This window comes from Callithrix jacchus, chromosome X (assembly GCF_049354715.1).
Source record: "Callithrix jacchus isolate 240 chromosome X, calJac240_pri, whole genome shotgun sequence".
In the NCBI taxonomy this organism is placed as follows: Eukaryota; Metazoa; Chordata; class Mammalia; order Primates; family Cebidae; genus Callithrix; species Callithrix jacchus.
This window is the reverse complement of record NC_133524.1, coordinates 119,593,905-119,609,983: the sequence shown is the minus strand read 5'-3', so window position 1 is coordinate 119,609,983 and position 16,079 is coordinate 119,593,905. Positions and strand designations below refer to the sequence as shown.

Sequence of the window (16,079 nt, the reverse complement as noted above, 5' to 3'; positions counted from 1 at the left end):
AATGCAAAGAAATATGGGCACTGAGATGCACAATCCCTCGGCTAATTGGAAACAAAGTCAATAATCTAGGTACTGTGGTACCCAATCCAGGACTCTTTACAAACATCATACCATGTGACCTCTAAGATACAGAAATAATATTTGTTAAATTCAAAAGTATTTTTTATCTGATCACTACTGCTTCTGTCTCCTCACATCTACTCAAACAATGACCTTTAATAGTGCTAACAGGTTACATTTCATAATACTATTACCAGATTACCTCACAGATAAAGCTTGAGAATTGACAGCTCATGATAATCTCCCAGCCTCAAAAGAATGATAGAAAAACAAACAAAAAAAGACACAAAAAGCAAAATAAAAACAAAAAAAAAGCAAAAAAAAAGGAGAAGAAAGGCATCTGTTTTGCCATATTTATCTTTGGAATCCTACCACATACTACAATGCCTGGAACATATTAGATGCTCAATGAATGTTTATTTCATAAACTATAGGTTTTACCCTCTGCTAATACTAGCTGCCAGACTTAAATATTAGACCAAACAAAAACAGTGAAATATCATTATTTTACATTTGGTATCTCTAAGCATTTACAATATAAACAGAGGATGTACTAAATAATGTTTACAATGAAATAAAAGGGGAACATTTATTTACTAAATTAGTGAATTTAGTAAAATTTATGTTACTAAAACATTTCAAGCACTATACAAATTAGCTGATCCATTAATTATAATAATTTTGAGAAACTGCTTACTTCCTGAAAATAAAAAAAAAGGAAGACAAAATAAAATAAAAACCAAAGAAAAAAATAGTAATTCTTACCTACTGAAATGGTCTTGGCTAACCTTTAGACATCATCACTATGTTAGCCTAGTTGGAATCATCAAATGCACTAGAAAGCAATAAAGTTCCAGCACTTTGGGCGGCCGAGGCGGGTGGATCACGAGGTCAAGAGATCGAGATCGTCCTGGTCAACCCCGTCTCTACTAAAAATATAAAAAATTAGCTGGGCATGGTGGCACGTGCCTGTAATCCCAGCTACTCAGAGGCTGAGGCAGAATTGCCTGAACCCAGGAGGCAGAAATTGTGGTGAGCTGAGATCGCACCATTGCACTCCAGCCTGGGTAACAAGAGCAAAACTCCGTCTCAAAAAGAAAAAAAAAAAAAAGCAATAAAATTACAAGTATAGTACAAGGGCCACTAGACTAAAACTTAGACTCTAGTCCAGGCTTTGCTAATAATCTGATAGATAACAGTGGGCAATTCATTTTTCTTGAGTCTATTTATGAAAACTAGACAGCTGAACTCCTAATCACTGCAAACTGTTTTAGTCTTAACTTTTTATTTTTTATTTTTTTTCTGATTCCTTTTTACTACACATAATAATTGTTTATTTTTTTGAGACAGAGTCTTGCTCTGTGGTCAGGCTGGAGTGCAGTGCTCAATCTCAGCTCACTGCAACTTCTGCCTTCCGGGTTCAAGCAATTCTCCTCCCAAGTAGTTGGGATTACAAGCGCGCACCACCATGCTCAGCTAATTTTTGTATTTTCAGTAGAGATGGGGTTTCACCATGTTGGCCAGGATGGTCTCTATCTCTTGATCTTGTGATACGCCCACCTCAGCCTCTCAAAATGCCGGGATTACAGGCATGAGCCACCGTGTCTGGCCAGTGTCAAATTTGTGCTGTTATTGTTTATTAAAAAAGGGGGTGGAGGGAGACTGAATTAGTCAGGTGTGGTGGCAGGTGCCTGTAATCCCAGCTACTCAGGAGGCTGAGGCAGGGGGATCACTTGAACCCAGGAGGTGGAGGTTACAGTGAGCCCACTGCAATCCAGCCTAAGCAACAGGAGCAAAACTCCATCTCAGAAAATAAAATAAAATAAAATAAAAGGGGGACCAGCTGGGCTAGGTGGCTCACACCTGTAATCCCAGCCCTTTGGGAGGCTGAGGCAGGTGGATCACCTCAGGTCAAGAGTTCGAGATTAACCTGGCCAACATGGTGAAACCCAGTCTCTACTAAAAATGCAAAAATTGGCCAGGTGTGGTAACTCACTCCTGTAACCCCAGCACTTTGGGAGGCTGAGGTGGGTGGATCACCTGAAGTTAAGAGTTCGAGACCAGCCTAACCAATATGATGAAACCCTGTCTCTACTAAAAAAATACAAAAAATAGCCAGGCATGGTGGCATGCATCCCGGCTACTCAGGAGGTTGACACAGGAGAATCGATAGAACCCAGGAGACGGAGATCGCAGTGCGCCAAGATTCTGCCATTGCACTCCAGCTTGGGCAACAAGAGCAAAACTCTATTTAAAAAAAAAAAAAAAAGTGGGGGGGGTGGGCACGGTGTCTCACACCTATAATCCTAGCACTTTGGGAGGCCGAGGTGAGTTAATCAAGGGGTCAGGAAATCGAGACCATCCTGACCAACATGATGAAACTAAATACAAATACGTCTCTACTAAAATACAAAAAATTAGCCAGGCGTGCTGGCCCACGCCTGTAGTCCTAGCTACTCAGGAGGCTGAGGCAGGGGAATCGCTTGAACCCGAGAGAGGGAGGTTGCAGTGAGCCAAGATCATGCCACTGCACTCCAGCCTGGATGACAGAGAGAGACTCGGTCTCAATTTAAAAAGAAAAAAAAAAAAAAAAGGGAGCATGCTAATCTTCTTTGAATTGTTAAAATTTTAATATGTGTGCTGTTCGGGTCCGCTAGGTACTGAAAGCGCCAGGCTTTGGAGTGAAGACTTAAATCCAAGGTCATGGCAAGACATCTGAAGTTCATCGCAAGGACTGTGATGGTATAGGAAGCCAACGTGGAAAGCCCATACAGGACCCTAAACAGAATCCTCACTATGGATGGGCTCACTGAGGACATTAAGCATCGGAGGTATTATGAGAAGCCATGCCTCCAGTGACAGAGGGAAAGCTGTGAAAGGTGCTGGCGGATCTACAACATGGAAATGGCTCGCAAGATCAACTTCCTGATGCGAAAGAATCGGGCAGATCCGTGGCAGGACTGCTGAGGCCTGTGGATGGGACACCCAGTGTGAAACCCTCATCCAGTTTTGTCTCCAACTCTTTTCTTTGTACAATCCCATTTCCTGTTACCATTCTCTATAATAAACTCAGTGACATGTTTAAAAAAAAAAATGTGTGCTACCAAAGCAAGTACTCAAATTTGATATTCTGAATGTGTTAAAGTTTGCTACTTTATTTGATAATGAAGCTTAGGACAATTTCTAAAAATATACAACTAGTAACATATTATTTTTACCATCTACATTAGGAGAGAGCAATACAAGAAAAACAAACGTAAGTATCCAATAATGAGGCCTGCTTTGTCAGCTGAGTTGGCTGGAATCATACCGGATTTTATGGTATAAACTACTGCTATGTATAAATACATATATGTATATAAATGTGCACATACCATCGGTATATACTTGCTTATATAGATATATATATATATTTGTGTGGGGGGGTGTGAACTTTAAAACTTCTTTTCAATTATAAAACAATACTAGAGGCCAGGTGCGGTGGCTCACACCTGTAATCCCAGCACTTTGGGAGGCCAAGGCAGATGAATCACAAGGTCAGGAGTTCAAGACCAGCCTGGACAAATGGTGAAACCCCGTCTCTACTAAATATACAAAAATTAGCCAGGCATGGTGGCATGCGCCTGTAATCCCAACTACTCAGGAGGCTGAGGCAGAGAACTGCTTAAACCTGGGAGGTGGAGGTTGAAGTGAGTTAAGATCATGCCACTGCACTCCAGCCTGGGCGACAGAATGAGACTCCATCTCAAAAAAAAAAAAAAAAAATCAATACTAGTTTATAACAAACTCAAACAGTACATTAGGTCATGTGAACTACTGCAAAGCAAAAAGTCTTCTACCTCTCTTCTTCCTCATAACTACTGTTAACCTTTTTATTGTGTATCCTTCAAGAAACTAAGCAAATGCAAGTATACACACGTACCTACCTGTGAAGGTGTGTGTATAAAAATCAGACAGATGCCACTTCTTGAATGTGGGGGTGGGGAGAAATCTCAAGTACTCCATACGCATGTTAAATACGTTGAAATACATAGAAAAGTGGTGGCAGAGTCACTGGTACAAAGTATTATACTCTTCAGAAATGAGTGTTGAATTGAATACATTTAATTTTTATGCCTGGAGGCGATATGGAGCAATTGCGCAGAAAGAGTGGTGGGCAAGAAGCCAGATAACACGGGTTCTAATCTAACTAGTTGGATAGCCTTAAGCAAGCCACAAAATCTTCCTAAGCAGTTGTTTCTGCTCTTGTAAAAGGACGGGGTTTGACTACGATCCCTTCCAACTCTAAAATGTTTTAATTCTAAGATGGCCGTCTGTAACATTGTTCTCTTGCGCTGGCTGTAATAAATATTATGGGGGAAAAAGATAACAAGAAAGAAACGCTACTGCAACCTCCAGTCTTCCAAGAGTAAATTTCTGTGAGTCATCAAACTATCAAAGTATAGTTGTGACAGAACTATCGACATAATTATATTTGAAAGCAAAGTAGTAGATTATTAAAATCTGAAAGTTTTTTTTTAAACAAAGCTTTGATTGACTTTTTCCTTTTTTGGAGGTGGAGAGGGCTACTGCTTAGTTTGAAAGAAACACTTCCCTCCCCGAAAAGAAAACAATTTAAGTGTTAGGGAGTTAAAATGATGAAACGAAGTCAAACTGACATTTTGTTTTACAGAACATGCTGGAAAGGTGACTGGGAAAGCAGAGTGGAAAGAATCACTAGCTAATTTCCTCTTCCGGAAGCTCTTTGGCCCTCATTCTTTCGGTTTCTTACGCCCCCTCCAGACACACTCCACCCTGCTCCACACAAGCCACAGGTATCACATGGGGAGGAAATCCCTTTGATCATATTTAAAAAGTTTTCTGCCTCAATTTACCTTAGGTGTCACAGGGTTTAGGAAGGCAGTACGCGGGCCTGAGGTCACCCACCCACCCACGCCTTCCGTCGACAGTCCGGGGAACCCGGGCAAGCAGCCCAGGCCGGGCCACCCATGCCGGGCAGGCGCGGCCTTCCCGCCCTCCCCAGCAGCGCCGGCCCGAGGGGAGTGGAGGGGAAAAGAGAGGGGAGGGAAGGAGAGGAGTAGAAGGGAAAGCGGGGGAGGGGAAAGCCTACACAGCTGTACCCACCGCGCCAGGACAGCCGGCCCCAACTGCCCGCAGCGATCGGCTCGGTCCAAGGGGAGGGTCCCGGAGGGGGCGCGGCCCAAGCCCCAATCTGGAAAAGCCAACTCTGCTCTGCGGCCTGGCCCCAGCCTAGGTGAAGGAAACGGAAGTCCCTTCGTCTCCCTCACGCGCCTCCACTGGCCGGCCCATCCCCTGGAGACACCCGTAGTCGCGAAACCCGAAGTGCGTCCACGTCAGGGCCTCAAAAAGATACTGGGCGCGGTCCGTCAGTCTCCCGGCCCGGGCAGTGTCCTTCCCACCCCCGGCCGGGAGGTCAGCCTCCTGCCCTGCAAAGCCCCTCCTTCTTCCCCCCCTCCGCCATTTTCCAACTTACCTTTTGGGCCGGGCGTCCCTCGATGAGTGCCGCACCCGCTCCGGGCGCCGCCAAGGTCCCGCCACCTCCCCAAACCGGAAGGGGGCAGTAAGATAAAATGAGGCCCTGGTAACCCCCCACCCGCGCCCCCCCCCACCCGCGTTCCAGCTGGAACCCAGAAGCTGACCTAGCGGGCGCACATGCGCAGTGAGCACCTCGTAGTCTCCGCCCCTAGCCTCAGCGTTTCTTCTTTTAGCCTCAAGGACGGTTTTTCCCACGGTTTTTACCTGTTGGGCTCTGGGATTGAGGAATAGGGGAAGAGAGATAAAAGGACGGAAAAGAGGAGGGAGAAGGGGCAAAAATGTTGAGTTCTTACTATAGACCAGGTACTGTGTTAGGCATGTAACCTGTTCTTTGTTGTACTGTTGGCAACCCTGTAAAATAAACACTGTTTTGGGGGGTTTAATTTTACAAAAGAAACTGAGGCCCAGAGGGAATAACTATCCCAATATCCCGCGGCTAATAAACAAAGTAACTGAGATTAGAATCGGATCTGTTTCCAAGAAGGGAAGGATGAAAGGGATGACGAGAAAGGGGGACCCTGGGAGAATGGCGAGGGGTTAAGATTGGGAAGTGAATGGAAAATTAATAGAGGAAAAAGAAAGCAGATGGACAGGAAACAAAGGAAGTCTGTGAACATAAAATGCTGGTCCTACCCTGGATTTATTTCAAATGCGTTGTAAGATTGTCAGATCAACATAGGAATTTTTGTTTCAGGAACATGGAATCTTAAAGGGTAATATAGTGAGATGATGGATTCTGAATATTTCATTTCAAATGAAATCAAGTGATGCAAGATACTTATGGTCCTCCCTTCACAACTAGGGAACTTGGAGGGAGGAGAGGAAATACTTTTCTTAAAAACTCCTTAGTTTCCTGTTTATTCTCCCCTTGGGCACGCTACCCTATCTTCTAATAAATCAGAACTACTCCTTCTGCCCCGCCCATTCTCAGTTTTCCTGCCTTAGGCTAATTTGCTCCAACTACTCCCTCTGCCTTCGAGAAAAGGCTGCCGGTGGCTGGGCGTGGTGGCTCACGCCTGTAATCCCAGCAGGGGTTCGAGACCAGTCTGACCAACGAAACCCCGTCTCTACTAGAAATACAAAAATTAGCCTGGCGTGGTGGGGCACACCTGTAGTCCCAGCTACTCATGAGGCAGGAGAATCGCTTGAACCTGGGAGGCGGAGGTTGCAGTGAGCCGAGATCGCACCACTGCACTCCAGCCTGCCTGGGCAACAGATCGAGACTCGGTCTCAAAAGGAAAAAAAAAAGACTGCCTGTACACAAAGCCTTCTCTGATTTTCTTAGCTGAAGTTAATCTCTTCATGCTCTGAACTCTAGTGGCACTTCTCGAATTTTTGTTTTTGCTTTTTTTTAAGCACTGTTTTTTTCTTGTGGTAAAATATACATAACAGAATTTTCTGTTTCTACTGGGCTCAGTGGCTCACGCCTGTAATCCTAGCACTTTGGGAGGCCGAGGTGGGTGGATAACCTGAGGTCAGAAGTTCGAGACCAGCCTGACCAACATGGTGAAACCCCGTCTCTACTAAAAATACAAAAATTAGCTGGGTGAGGTGGCATGCGCCTGTAATCCCAGCTACTTGGGAGGCTGAGGCTGAAGAATTGCTGGAACTGGGGAGGCAGAGGCTGCAGTGAGCCGAGATTGTGCCACTCTACTCCAGCCTGGACGACAGAGTGAGATTCCACCTAAAAAAATAAATAAATAAAATTTACCGTTTTAACCATTTTTCAGTGGCAATAAGTACACTCACATTGTTGTGCAACCATCTCCAGAACTTTTTCATTATACTTGGCACTTAAATTTGTGCCTCTAGCATTGAGCACGGTGCTTTCTGCCATGTAGTATAGCCACTTGTGTACACACCTTGTCTCACCTATGTTGTAAGCTCATTTATGGCAAGATCGACGTTGAACTCATTTTTGTAATTCCTATTCCTTCAAACCCCTTAGAAGTCATCTTTAATTCCTTTCTCTCATATCCCACATCCAGTCCATCAGCAAATCTTGTCATCTCTGTCTTCAAAATATATCCAGAATATCACCAATTATTGACTCCACCATTATGACCCTTGTGCATCTCTCTCGGACTGTAATAGCCTTCTTAATGGTCTCCCGCTTACATTCTTGCTCCTCTCCAGTCTATTCACACAACAGCCAGAGTTATCCTAATGAAATATGTCAGATTATTGTCATTTCACTGCTCAGATCCCTTAATTGGCTTCCCTTTTCCCTCTAAGTAAAAGCCACAGATTTATAATTACCCACCAAGGTTATATAGCCAGCCACCGAGATGACCACCAATGGCCTTCACCTCTTGCTATTTACACCACAGGGTAGTTCTCTTTTATAATGAACCAGGGCTGACTGTGTCATCACTAGTATATGGTGGAAACGATAGCATGTGACTTACAAGACCAGGCCATAAAAGGCAACGTGGTATCTGCCTTACTCTGTTTTTGGATTGGTTGCTGTAGGGTAAGCCAGCTATCATGTCAGGAGGATACTCAAACTGCATATGGAGGCGGGTCTGAGCGAAGTGGTGTTTACAACCAACTGATCACAACTAGTTACGGATTTCTTCCTTCTCTACTCCCACTCCTTTACTAGCCTTAAAAAAAAAAAAACAGTAGGTGTATATACCCGCACAAATAGAAACGAAGTCCTTCCCCTCTCCTCATCTCTCCCTCCCCCCATCAACAACTAGCACCAATTTGCCAACCATGTGAGTGAACCACCTTGGAAGAAGAATCTTCAGGCACAGGCTTCAGAAACTACAGCCTCTTGGGACCCACAGCCAGAACTCCCAAGACAAGCCATTCTTGAAGTCCTGTGTATTGTTGTCAATAACCAAATTTTAGGACAATTTGTTACATAGCAGTAGATGCCTAACAGAAAGATCCTAAACTATCTGGATCTCTGTTACCTTTATGTCTTCATTTCCTACTATTCTTTTCTTTCTTTAGTTTTCCTGCCTCAGGTTCTTTGTACTTGCTGTTTACTCTGCCTGGAACACTTTCCCCAGATAACTTATCCTTCTCCTCCTTCAAGTCTTTGCTTAATTGTTACCTTTTCCAAAAGGCCTACAGTGACCACCATATTTAAAATTATAGTTCCAGCCTGGTGCGGTGGCTCATGCCTGTAATCCCAGTACTTTGGGAGGCTGAGGTGGGCGGATCACGAGGTCAGGAGTTCTAGACCAGCCTGGCCAAGGTGGTGAAACCCCACCTCTGCTAAAAATACAAAAATTAGCTGGGAATGGTGGGGCGCACCTGTAATCCCAGCTACTCAGGAGGCAGAGGTTGCGGTGAGCCAAGGTCAAGCCACTGCACTCCAGCCTGGGTGACAGAGCAAGACTCCATCTCAAATAAATAAATAAATAAAATTATAGTTCCTCCTCCCAGCACTACTCATCTCCCTTCTCAACTTTCTCCTCAACTTTCTCCTTTTTCCTTTTCTTTTCTTTTCTTTTTGAGAAGAGTCTGGTTCTGTTGCCCAGGCTGGAGTGCCGTGGCTCCATCTCGCCTCATTACAACCTTCGCCTCCCAGGTTCAAGCAATTCTCCTGCCTCAGCTTCCTGAGTAGCTGGGACTATAGGTGCATGCCACCACATCCGGGTAATTTGTATTTTTAGTCAAGACGGGGTTTTACCATGTTAGCCAGGATGGTCTTGATCTCCTGAACTTGTGATCTGCTTGCCTCGGCCTCCCAAAGTGCTGAGATTACAGGCGTGAGCCACGGCACCTGGCCGGTACTCTTAATTATTATGTTTCTTTATTGTACATTGTCTCCTTTCCACCCCTGCTAGAATATAAACTTTAAGAGCAAAAGGATCTTTGTTTCGTTCAAGATAATGTTGGAGTGTTTAGAATACCACCTGATACAGTGTAGGTGCTCCGAAGATATTTGTCGGGTGAGTGAATAAATGTTTCATGAACATGCCACATCCTTGGTAAATACTTACTGGTGAATTGTCAGTTGGGAGATATGAACAGCTAAGGTCAGTATACCTGAGATATGGTGTCTAGGTTTTACATGTAGGGACACATGTAAGTGTTAAATTCAAAACACAATATATAGAAAGCTTACGTGTACAAGGATGTTTTGTTGTAATTGGTTTTGGTTGAAGAGAAGGAACATTTAGAGAGGAAAAGAATGAAGATGTCGGGGCCGGGCACGGTGGGTCATGCTTGTAACCCCAGCACTATAGGAGGCAAAGAAGGATGGATCACCTGAGGTTAGGAGTTTGAGACCAGCCTGGCCAACATGGTAAAACCCTGTCTCTAAAAAAAGAAGAATGAAGATGTATTAACTTGAACCACACGCATGAAGTTGCCACTGTTCCACCATTGCCAAATGTTGCAAACAGCAATTTAATATGCTTCCACCTAATAGAAGAAAGGAAAAGTGATGTCATAAAGACTCAGAGGAAAGGAGAAAGAGATGGGATGAACAGAGGCATTGTCCGTGAACTGAAAAAAGGGGACACGGCCGGGCACGGTGGCTCACACCTGTAATCCCAGCACTTTGGAAGGCCGAGGCGGGTGGATCACGAGGTCAAGAGATCGAAACCATCCTGGTTAACATGGGGAAACCCCGTCTCTACTAAAAATACAAAACATTAGCTGGGCATGGTGGTGCGTGCCTGTAAACCCAGCTACTCAGGAGGCTGAGGCAGGAGAATTGCCTGAACCCAGAAGGCAGAGGTTGCCATGAGCGGAGATCGTGCCATTGCACTCCACCCTGAGTAACAAGAGCGAAAATCTGTCTCAAAAAAAAAAAAAAGAGGACACATCCTCAGAGACTAAAGGACACAAGATGTGGATAAGTAGAAGGGAATTTGAAGGGTGGTCACCACACCTCAGTGGCATCTGGATACTGTGGAACATAAAGTATGTAGTTATCTGCTGAGGGGAACAGCAGAAGGTTAGCACTAGTACTCTTTTCCAAAATGCCGTTATAGGCTGGGTGCGGTGGCTCACGCAGGTAATCCCAGTGCTTTGGGAGACCAAGGCTGGCGGATCACTTTAGGTCAGGAGTTCAAGACCGGCCTGGCCAATATGGCGAAACCCCATCTAAAAATAGAATATAGAAATAAAAAAATAGAAATAGAAAAAAAAAACATTAGCTGGGCATGGTGGCTCAGGCCTGTAATCTCAGCTAGTAGGGAGGCAGAGGCAGGAGAATCACTTGAACCCAGGAGGCAGAGGTTGCAGTAAGTCAGGATTTTGCCACTGCACTCCAGCCTGGGCGAGAAAGCAAAACTGTCTCAAAAAAAAAAAAAAAGGCCTACTGCAATGGCTCAAGCCTGTAATCCCAGCACTTTGGGAGGCCAAGGTGGGTGGATCACAAGGTCAAGAGATAGAGACCATTCTGGTCAACATGGTGAAACCCCGTCTCTACTAATAATACAAAAAAATTAGCTGGGCATGGTGGTGTGTGCCTGTAATCCCAGCTACTCAGGAGGCTGAGGCAGGAGAATTGCCTGAACCCAGGAGGCGGAGGTTGCAGTGAGCTGAGATCGTGCCATTGTACTCCAGCCGGGGTAACAAGAGCGAAACTCCTTCTCAAAAAAAAAAAAAAAAAAAAATTCATGGTGGCAGGTGCCTGTAATTCCAGCTACTCGGGAGGCTGAGGCAGGAGAATCACTTGAACCTGGAAGGCGGAGGTTGCAGTGAGCCATGGTCGCACCATTCCATTCTGGCCTGGAGGACAGACAGAACAAGACTCCATCTCAAAAAAAAAAAAAGAACAAAATGCAGTTGTAAATTAAAGCCCAAATAAATATAATAGATAAAAAGCAAGAGCTGATTTGAGTGAAGTGGGGTGGTGTGAGCCCTGACTTTCAGGCCTTGTCCTCAGAGACATCAGCTTTCTGAATAGAGAAACAACAATAAAAAAGAAACTTCTGGGAGAAAGGGGTGCAGACTGGCAGAAGATTATTACTCCATCTCAAAAAGAAAAGAAAGGAAGACTGTGATGCCAAAGACCTGAATGGATGTCCTTTTAATTAATTAATTAATTTTTTTCAAAGACGAGGTTTCACCATGTTGGTCAGGCTGGTCTTGAACTCCCGACTTCAGGTGATCTGCCCACCTTGGCCTCCAAAGTGCTTGGATTACAGGTGTGAGCCACTATGCCTGGCCGACAGAGTCTTTCTCTGTTGCCCAGGCTGGAGTGTAGTGGTTCAGTCTCAGCTCAGTGCAACCTCCACCTCCCGGGTTCAGGTGATTCTCCTGCCTCAGCCTCCCAAGTTGCTAGGATTACAGACAGCCACCACCATGCCCGGGTAATTTTTGAATTTTTAGTAGAGATGGGATTTCATCATCTTGGCCAGGCCAGTCTCAAAATCCTGACCTCAGGTGATCCTACCAACTCGGCCTCCCAAAGTGCTGGGATTACAGGCGTGAGCCATTGCACCCGGCCTGTCTTTATTATTTTGATTCAGAACCTATGGTGGTGCCTGGTATGTAGTAGATATTCAAGACAAGTCAGGTCACTCCTCCACCTAAAATCCTGCAGTGGTTTTTCACTTGGTGGAGGCAGACGCAGGGTGCAGTGGAAGCCCAGAGCAGGAACCCAGATCAGAGCTGACTCCAGCAGGACTTCAGTGTTGAAAGACAAGGAGAATTAGCTAGGTAAAGCAGTAGGAGAAAGGCATTCTAAGCCTACTCCTCAGAATGTGCTGATGCATAGAAATAGAATTAAATAGCAGGAGTGGGGCTTGGCTATTAATGCCTTATGGCTAGAGTGTAGCTGCTAACATTTACTGAATGTTTATTGTGTTCACACTGTGTCAATTAGGTTACATAGAAACAAAGACTTTTTCCTTGACCAAACCTGAGTCTGGGTCCTCTGAGTCCACTTTCTGACTAAGCTCCAACCTTGAGCTCTGTCCTTGACCTACTTAATCCAGTTTTAGCAAGACTACTGCTGAGCCAGTTTAGAAAAAACACCTGCCCTCACTGTCTCATTAACCTTAATATCTGATTGAATTTCTCATCCTCTACCAGGTTTTTTTTTTTTTTTTTTTTTTTAAGGGATGGAGTCTCCTTACGTTGCCCAAGCTCGTCTCAACCTCCTGGTTCAAAAAAGATCCTCCGGACTTGGCCTTTCAAAGTACTGAGATTACATGCATGAACCACTGTGCTGGCCTGCTCTCCAGATCTTATCACTCTAGCCTGTCTTCAGCGAGAATTTTGAGTCTACCTAGCAAGATTTCCACTAGCCTTAAAAACAAAGAAAGAAAAATAAGATAAAATAAAGAGACCCGGCTGGGCACAGTGGCTCACACCTGTAATCCCAGCACTTTGGGAGGTCAAGGCAGGTGGATCACCTGAGGTCAGGAGTTTAAGATCAGCCTGGCCAACATAGTGAAACCCTGTCTTTACTAAAAATAAAGAAATTAGCTGGGTGTGGTGGGGCACGCCTGTAATCCTAGCTACTCAGGAGGGTGAGGCAGACCCTGGGAGGTGGAGGTTGCAGTGAGCCAAGATTGAGCCATTGCACTCCAGCCTGGGCAACAAGAGCAAAACTCCGTCTAAAAAATAAATAAATAAATAAATAAACCCTTCACTTGAACAAGGATAAAACAAAAGAAGAAAAAATTCCCCTATTCTTGATGTCTCCTCTTAGTAACTTTCCATTCACTGACTCCTATCCTGTTCCTTGGCTGTAAATTCTCATTTTTCCTTGTCATATTTGGAGTTGAACAATCTCTCTCCTCTATGGCGAAATGCCATTGCAGTGGTTCCTATATCTGTCACCATAGTCCTGAATAAAGTCTGCTTTGGCCTGGCATGGTGGCTTATACTTGTAAACCCAGCACTTTGGGAGGCCAAGGCAGGTGGTTTGCTTGAGTCCAAGAGTTCAAGACTAGCCAGGGTGACATGGTGAAACCCCGTCTCTACAAAAAATACAAAAATTAGCTGACGATGGTGACTCATGCTTGTAGTCCTCACTAGTTGAGAGGCTGAGGTGGGAGGATTGCTTGTGCCTGGGAGGTTGAGGCTGTAGTGAGCCAAGATTGCACTACAGCCTGGGCAACAAAGGGAGACACTGTCTTGAAGAAGAAGAAGAGCGAGAAGAAGAAGAGGAGGTGGAAGGGGGAGGGGGAAGAGGAAAGAAAGAAAAGGAAGGGAGAAAGAAAGAAAAATCTAATTCCTAGACACTCCTGTGATTCACATTCAGTTTGGGTTATGTTTTGGGAAAATGTACGGCTTCCTTAACTTCTCCAGCTGATTCTGATGCAGCCAGGTTTGAGAACCACTTCTGGAGGCAACAGAACCATCAAAAGAGTTTGAAGTAGGGTAGTGAATTGATCAAAGTTGGGTTTTAGAAAATTCAGCCTGGTAGGGTAATATACAGAATGGATCAGAGAAAAGGGGTGGGGAGATGACTTAAGACACTGTTGCAGTAACCCAGGAAATGAGGAAGGTTCCAGCAGAAGCACTGGCAGTGTTAATGGACTGTAAAGGAATGCTTTCAAGAGTTGTGTAGAGGGGCTGTTTGTGGGAGGAAGAGAAGGAAGGTGGGGACAAATGAAACAGCAGACTTCCATCTAGGCCAGGCTCCTTTAAAGACCCTTCCCAGAAGCTTTATCATATTTGTACTTCCCTGCTTCAAGGAAGAATGGAAAGTGTATTCTTTCTTTTTAATTGATCGATTGTTCTCATTTTTTTTTTTTTTTTGAGATGGAGTTTCACTGTTGTTACCCAGACTGGAGTGCAATGGCATGATCTCGGCTCACCTCCGTCTCCTGGGTTCAAGCAATTCTCCTGCCTCAGCCTCCCGAGTAGCTGGGACTACAGGCGCGCACCACCATGCCCAGCGAAGTTTTGTATTTTTTAGTAGAGACACGGTTTCACCTCGTTGACCAGGATGGTCTTGATCTCTTGACCTCGTGATCCACCCGCCTCGGCCTCCCAAAGTGCTGGGATTATAGGTGTGAGCCACCACGCCCGGCCCCCCACCTTCTTAACAAACTGATACATAGTAGTCATGCACATTTGTAAACACTGGTGATCCTGGCACTTTGGGAGTCTGAGGTGGGCAGATTACCCGAGTCCCGTAGTTTGAAACCAGCCTAGGCAATATAGTAAAACCCCATCTCTACAAAAAAAATACAAAAATTAATTGGGCGCAGTTGTGTGTGCCTGTAATCCCAGCTACTAGGGAGGCTGAGGGGAGGTCGAGGCTGCAGTGAGTGGTGATCATGTCACTGGACTCCAGTCTGGGTGACGAAGACCATCTCAAAAAAAAAATAGATACATAAGAGTTGTACTTATTTATGGGGTGCATGTCATATTTTGATACCTGGTATTTAGGGCATCCATCACCTCAAATATTTATCACTTATTTGTGTTAGGAACATTTCAAATCTTCCCTTCTAAAAATTCTGAAATACACAGTAAATTATTGTTAACTATAGTTACCCTACTGGCTGTGCTTCAAACACTAGAACTTGTAAACCAAAAAGCATCTGTGACAAGTCTCAACTTAGAAAGTTTATTTTGCCAGGGTTAAGAACTCGCTGTAAATATCTTACCACTAAGTGCAGCGTAGTTAATAAAAAAAAAAAAAAAAGAAAAAGAAAAGAAAAAAAAAAAGAACTCTCCATGACACTGCCTCAGGATGACATGCACCCAAGGTGGTTGGGGCACAGCCTGGTTTTGTACATTTTAGGGAGACATGAGACATCAGTCAGTATATGTAAGATGCACACTGGTTCAATCCAGAAAGGCAGGACAACTTGAAGTTGGGGAGGGAGCTTCCAGGTCATAAGTAGTTAAGAGACAAAGGTTGCATTCTTTTGAATTTCTGATTAGCCTTTCAGTGAATACACAATTCACCAGAATACTCACTTACCCTTTAGTCTGGCTTAGTGAAGCAATGGGGCAAAGGAAGCAATCAGATATGCACTTGTCTCACCTGAGCAGAAGAATGACTTTGAGTTCTGCCTGTCCTTTGTCCACAAGAAATTACCCTGCGGGCAAATTGTGAGGGAAGTAAGTAGCTTTTTTTTTTTTTTTTTTTTTTTTGAGACAGTGTCTCACTCGCCAGCCTGGAGTGCAGTGGCGTGATCTTGGCTCACTGCAACCTCCGCCTCCGGGGTTTAAGTGATTCTTCTGTCTCAGCCTCTCCAGTAGCTGGGATTACAGGTATCCGCCACCACACCCGAATAAATTTTGTATTTTTAGTAGAGATGGGGTTTCACCCTGTTGGCCAAGATGATTTCAATCTCTTGACCTCGTGGTCCATTCGCCTCAGCCTCCCAAAGTGCTGGGATTATAAACGTAAGCTACCAAGCCAGAAGCTTTTTTTTTTTTTAAATCTTTGTAACTATTTTATTTACGGAGAATGGAAGGCAGGTTTGCCCTGTGCAATTTTCAGCTTGACTTTTCCCTTTGGTTTAGTGATTTTGGGGTCCCAAGATTTATTTTCCTTTTACAAACGTATTACTTCTATC

General features: G+C 44.5%; 1 protein-coding gene and 1 pseudogene across 10 annotated transcripts in view; one reads left to right on the top strand and one right to left on the bottom strand.

The window, feature by feature from the left end:
• LOC103790361 (small ribosomal subunit protein bS21m pseudogene) overlaps positions 1-3,148 on the top strand; it is a 107,164-nt pseudogene extending 104,016 nt beyond the window's left edge. Inside the window, exon 2 of the transcript XR_013531392.1 lies at positions 2,718-3,148. The product of XR_013531392.1 is annotated as a small ribosomal subunit protein bS21m pseudogene (transcript). The remainder of the gene's footprint in view (positions 1-2,717) is intronic.
• Positions 1-5,760, bottom strand: part of XIAP (X-linked inhibitor of apoptosis) — a 45,782-nt gene extending 40,022 nt beyond the window's left edge. For 5 of the 9 annotated variants that reach the window (XM_078362341.1, XM_002763235.7, XM_078362345.1 and 2 more), the window contains exon 1: positions 5,555-5,760. The gene's annotated coding sequence lies outside the window, so the exon portion shown is untranslated. Of the gene's footprint in view, positions 1-5,184; positions 5,311-5,554 lie in introns of all 9 variants that reach the window. The other 4 variants (XM_035288967.3, XM_078362344.1, XM_078362342.1 and 1 more) reach the window with 2 other exon arrangements.
• Positions 5,761-16,079: the final 10,319 nt, after the last annotated feature.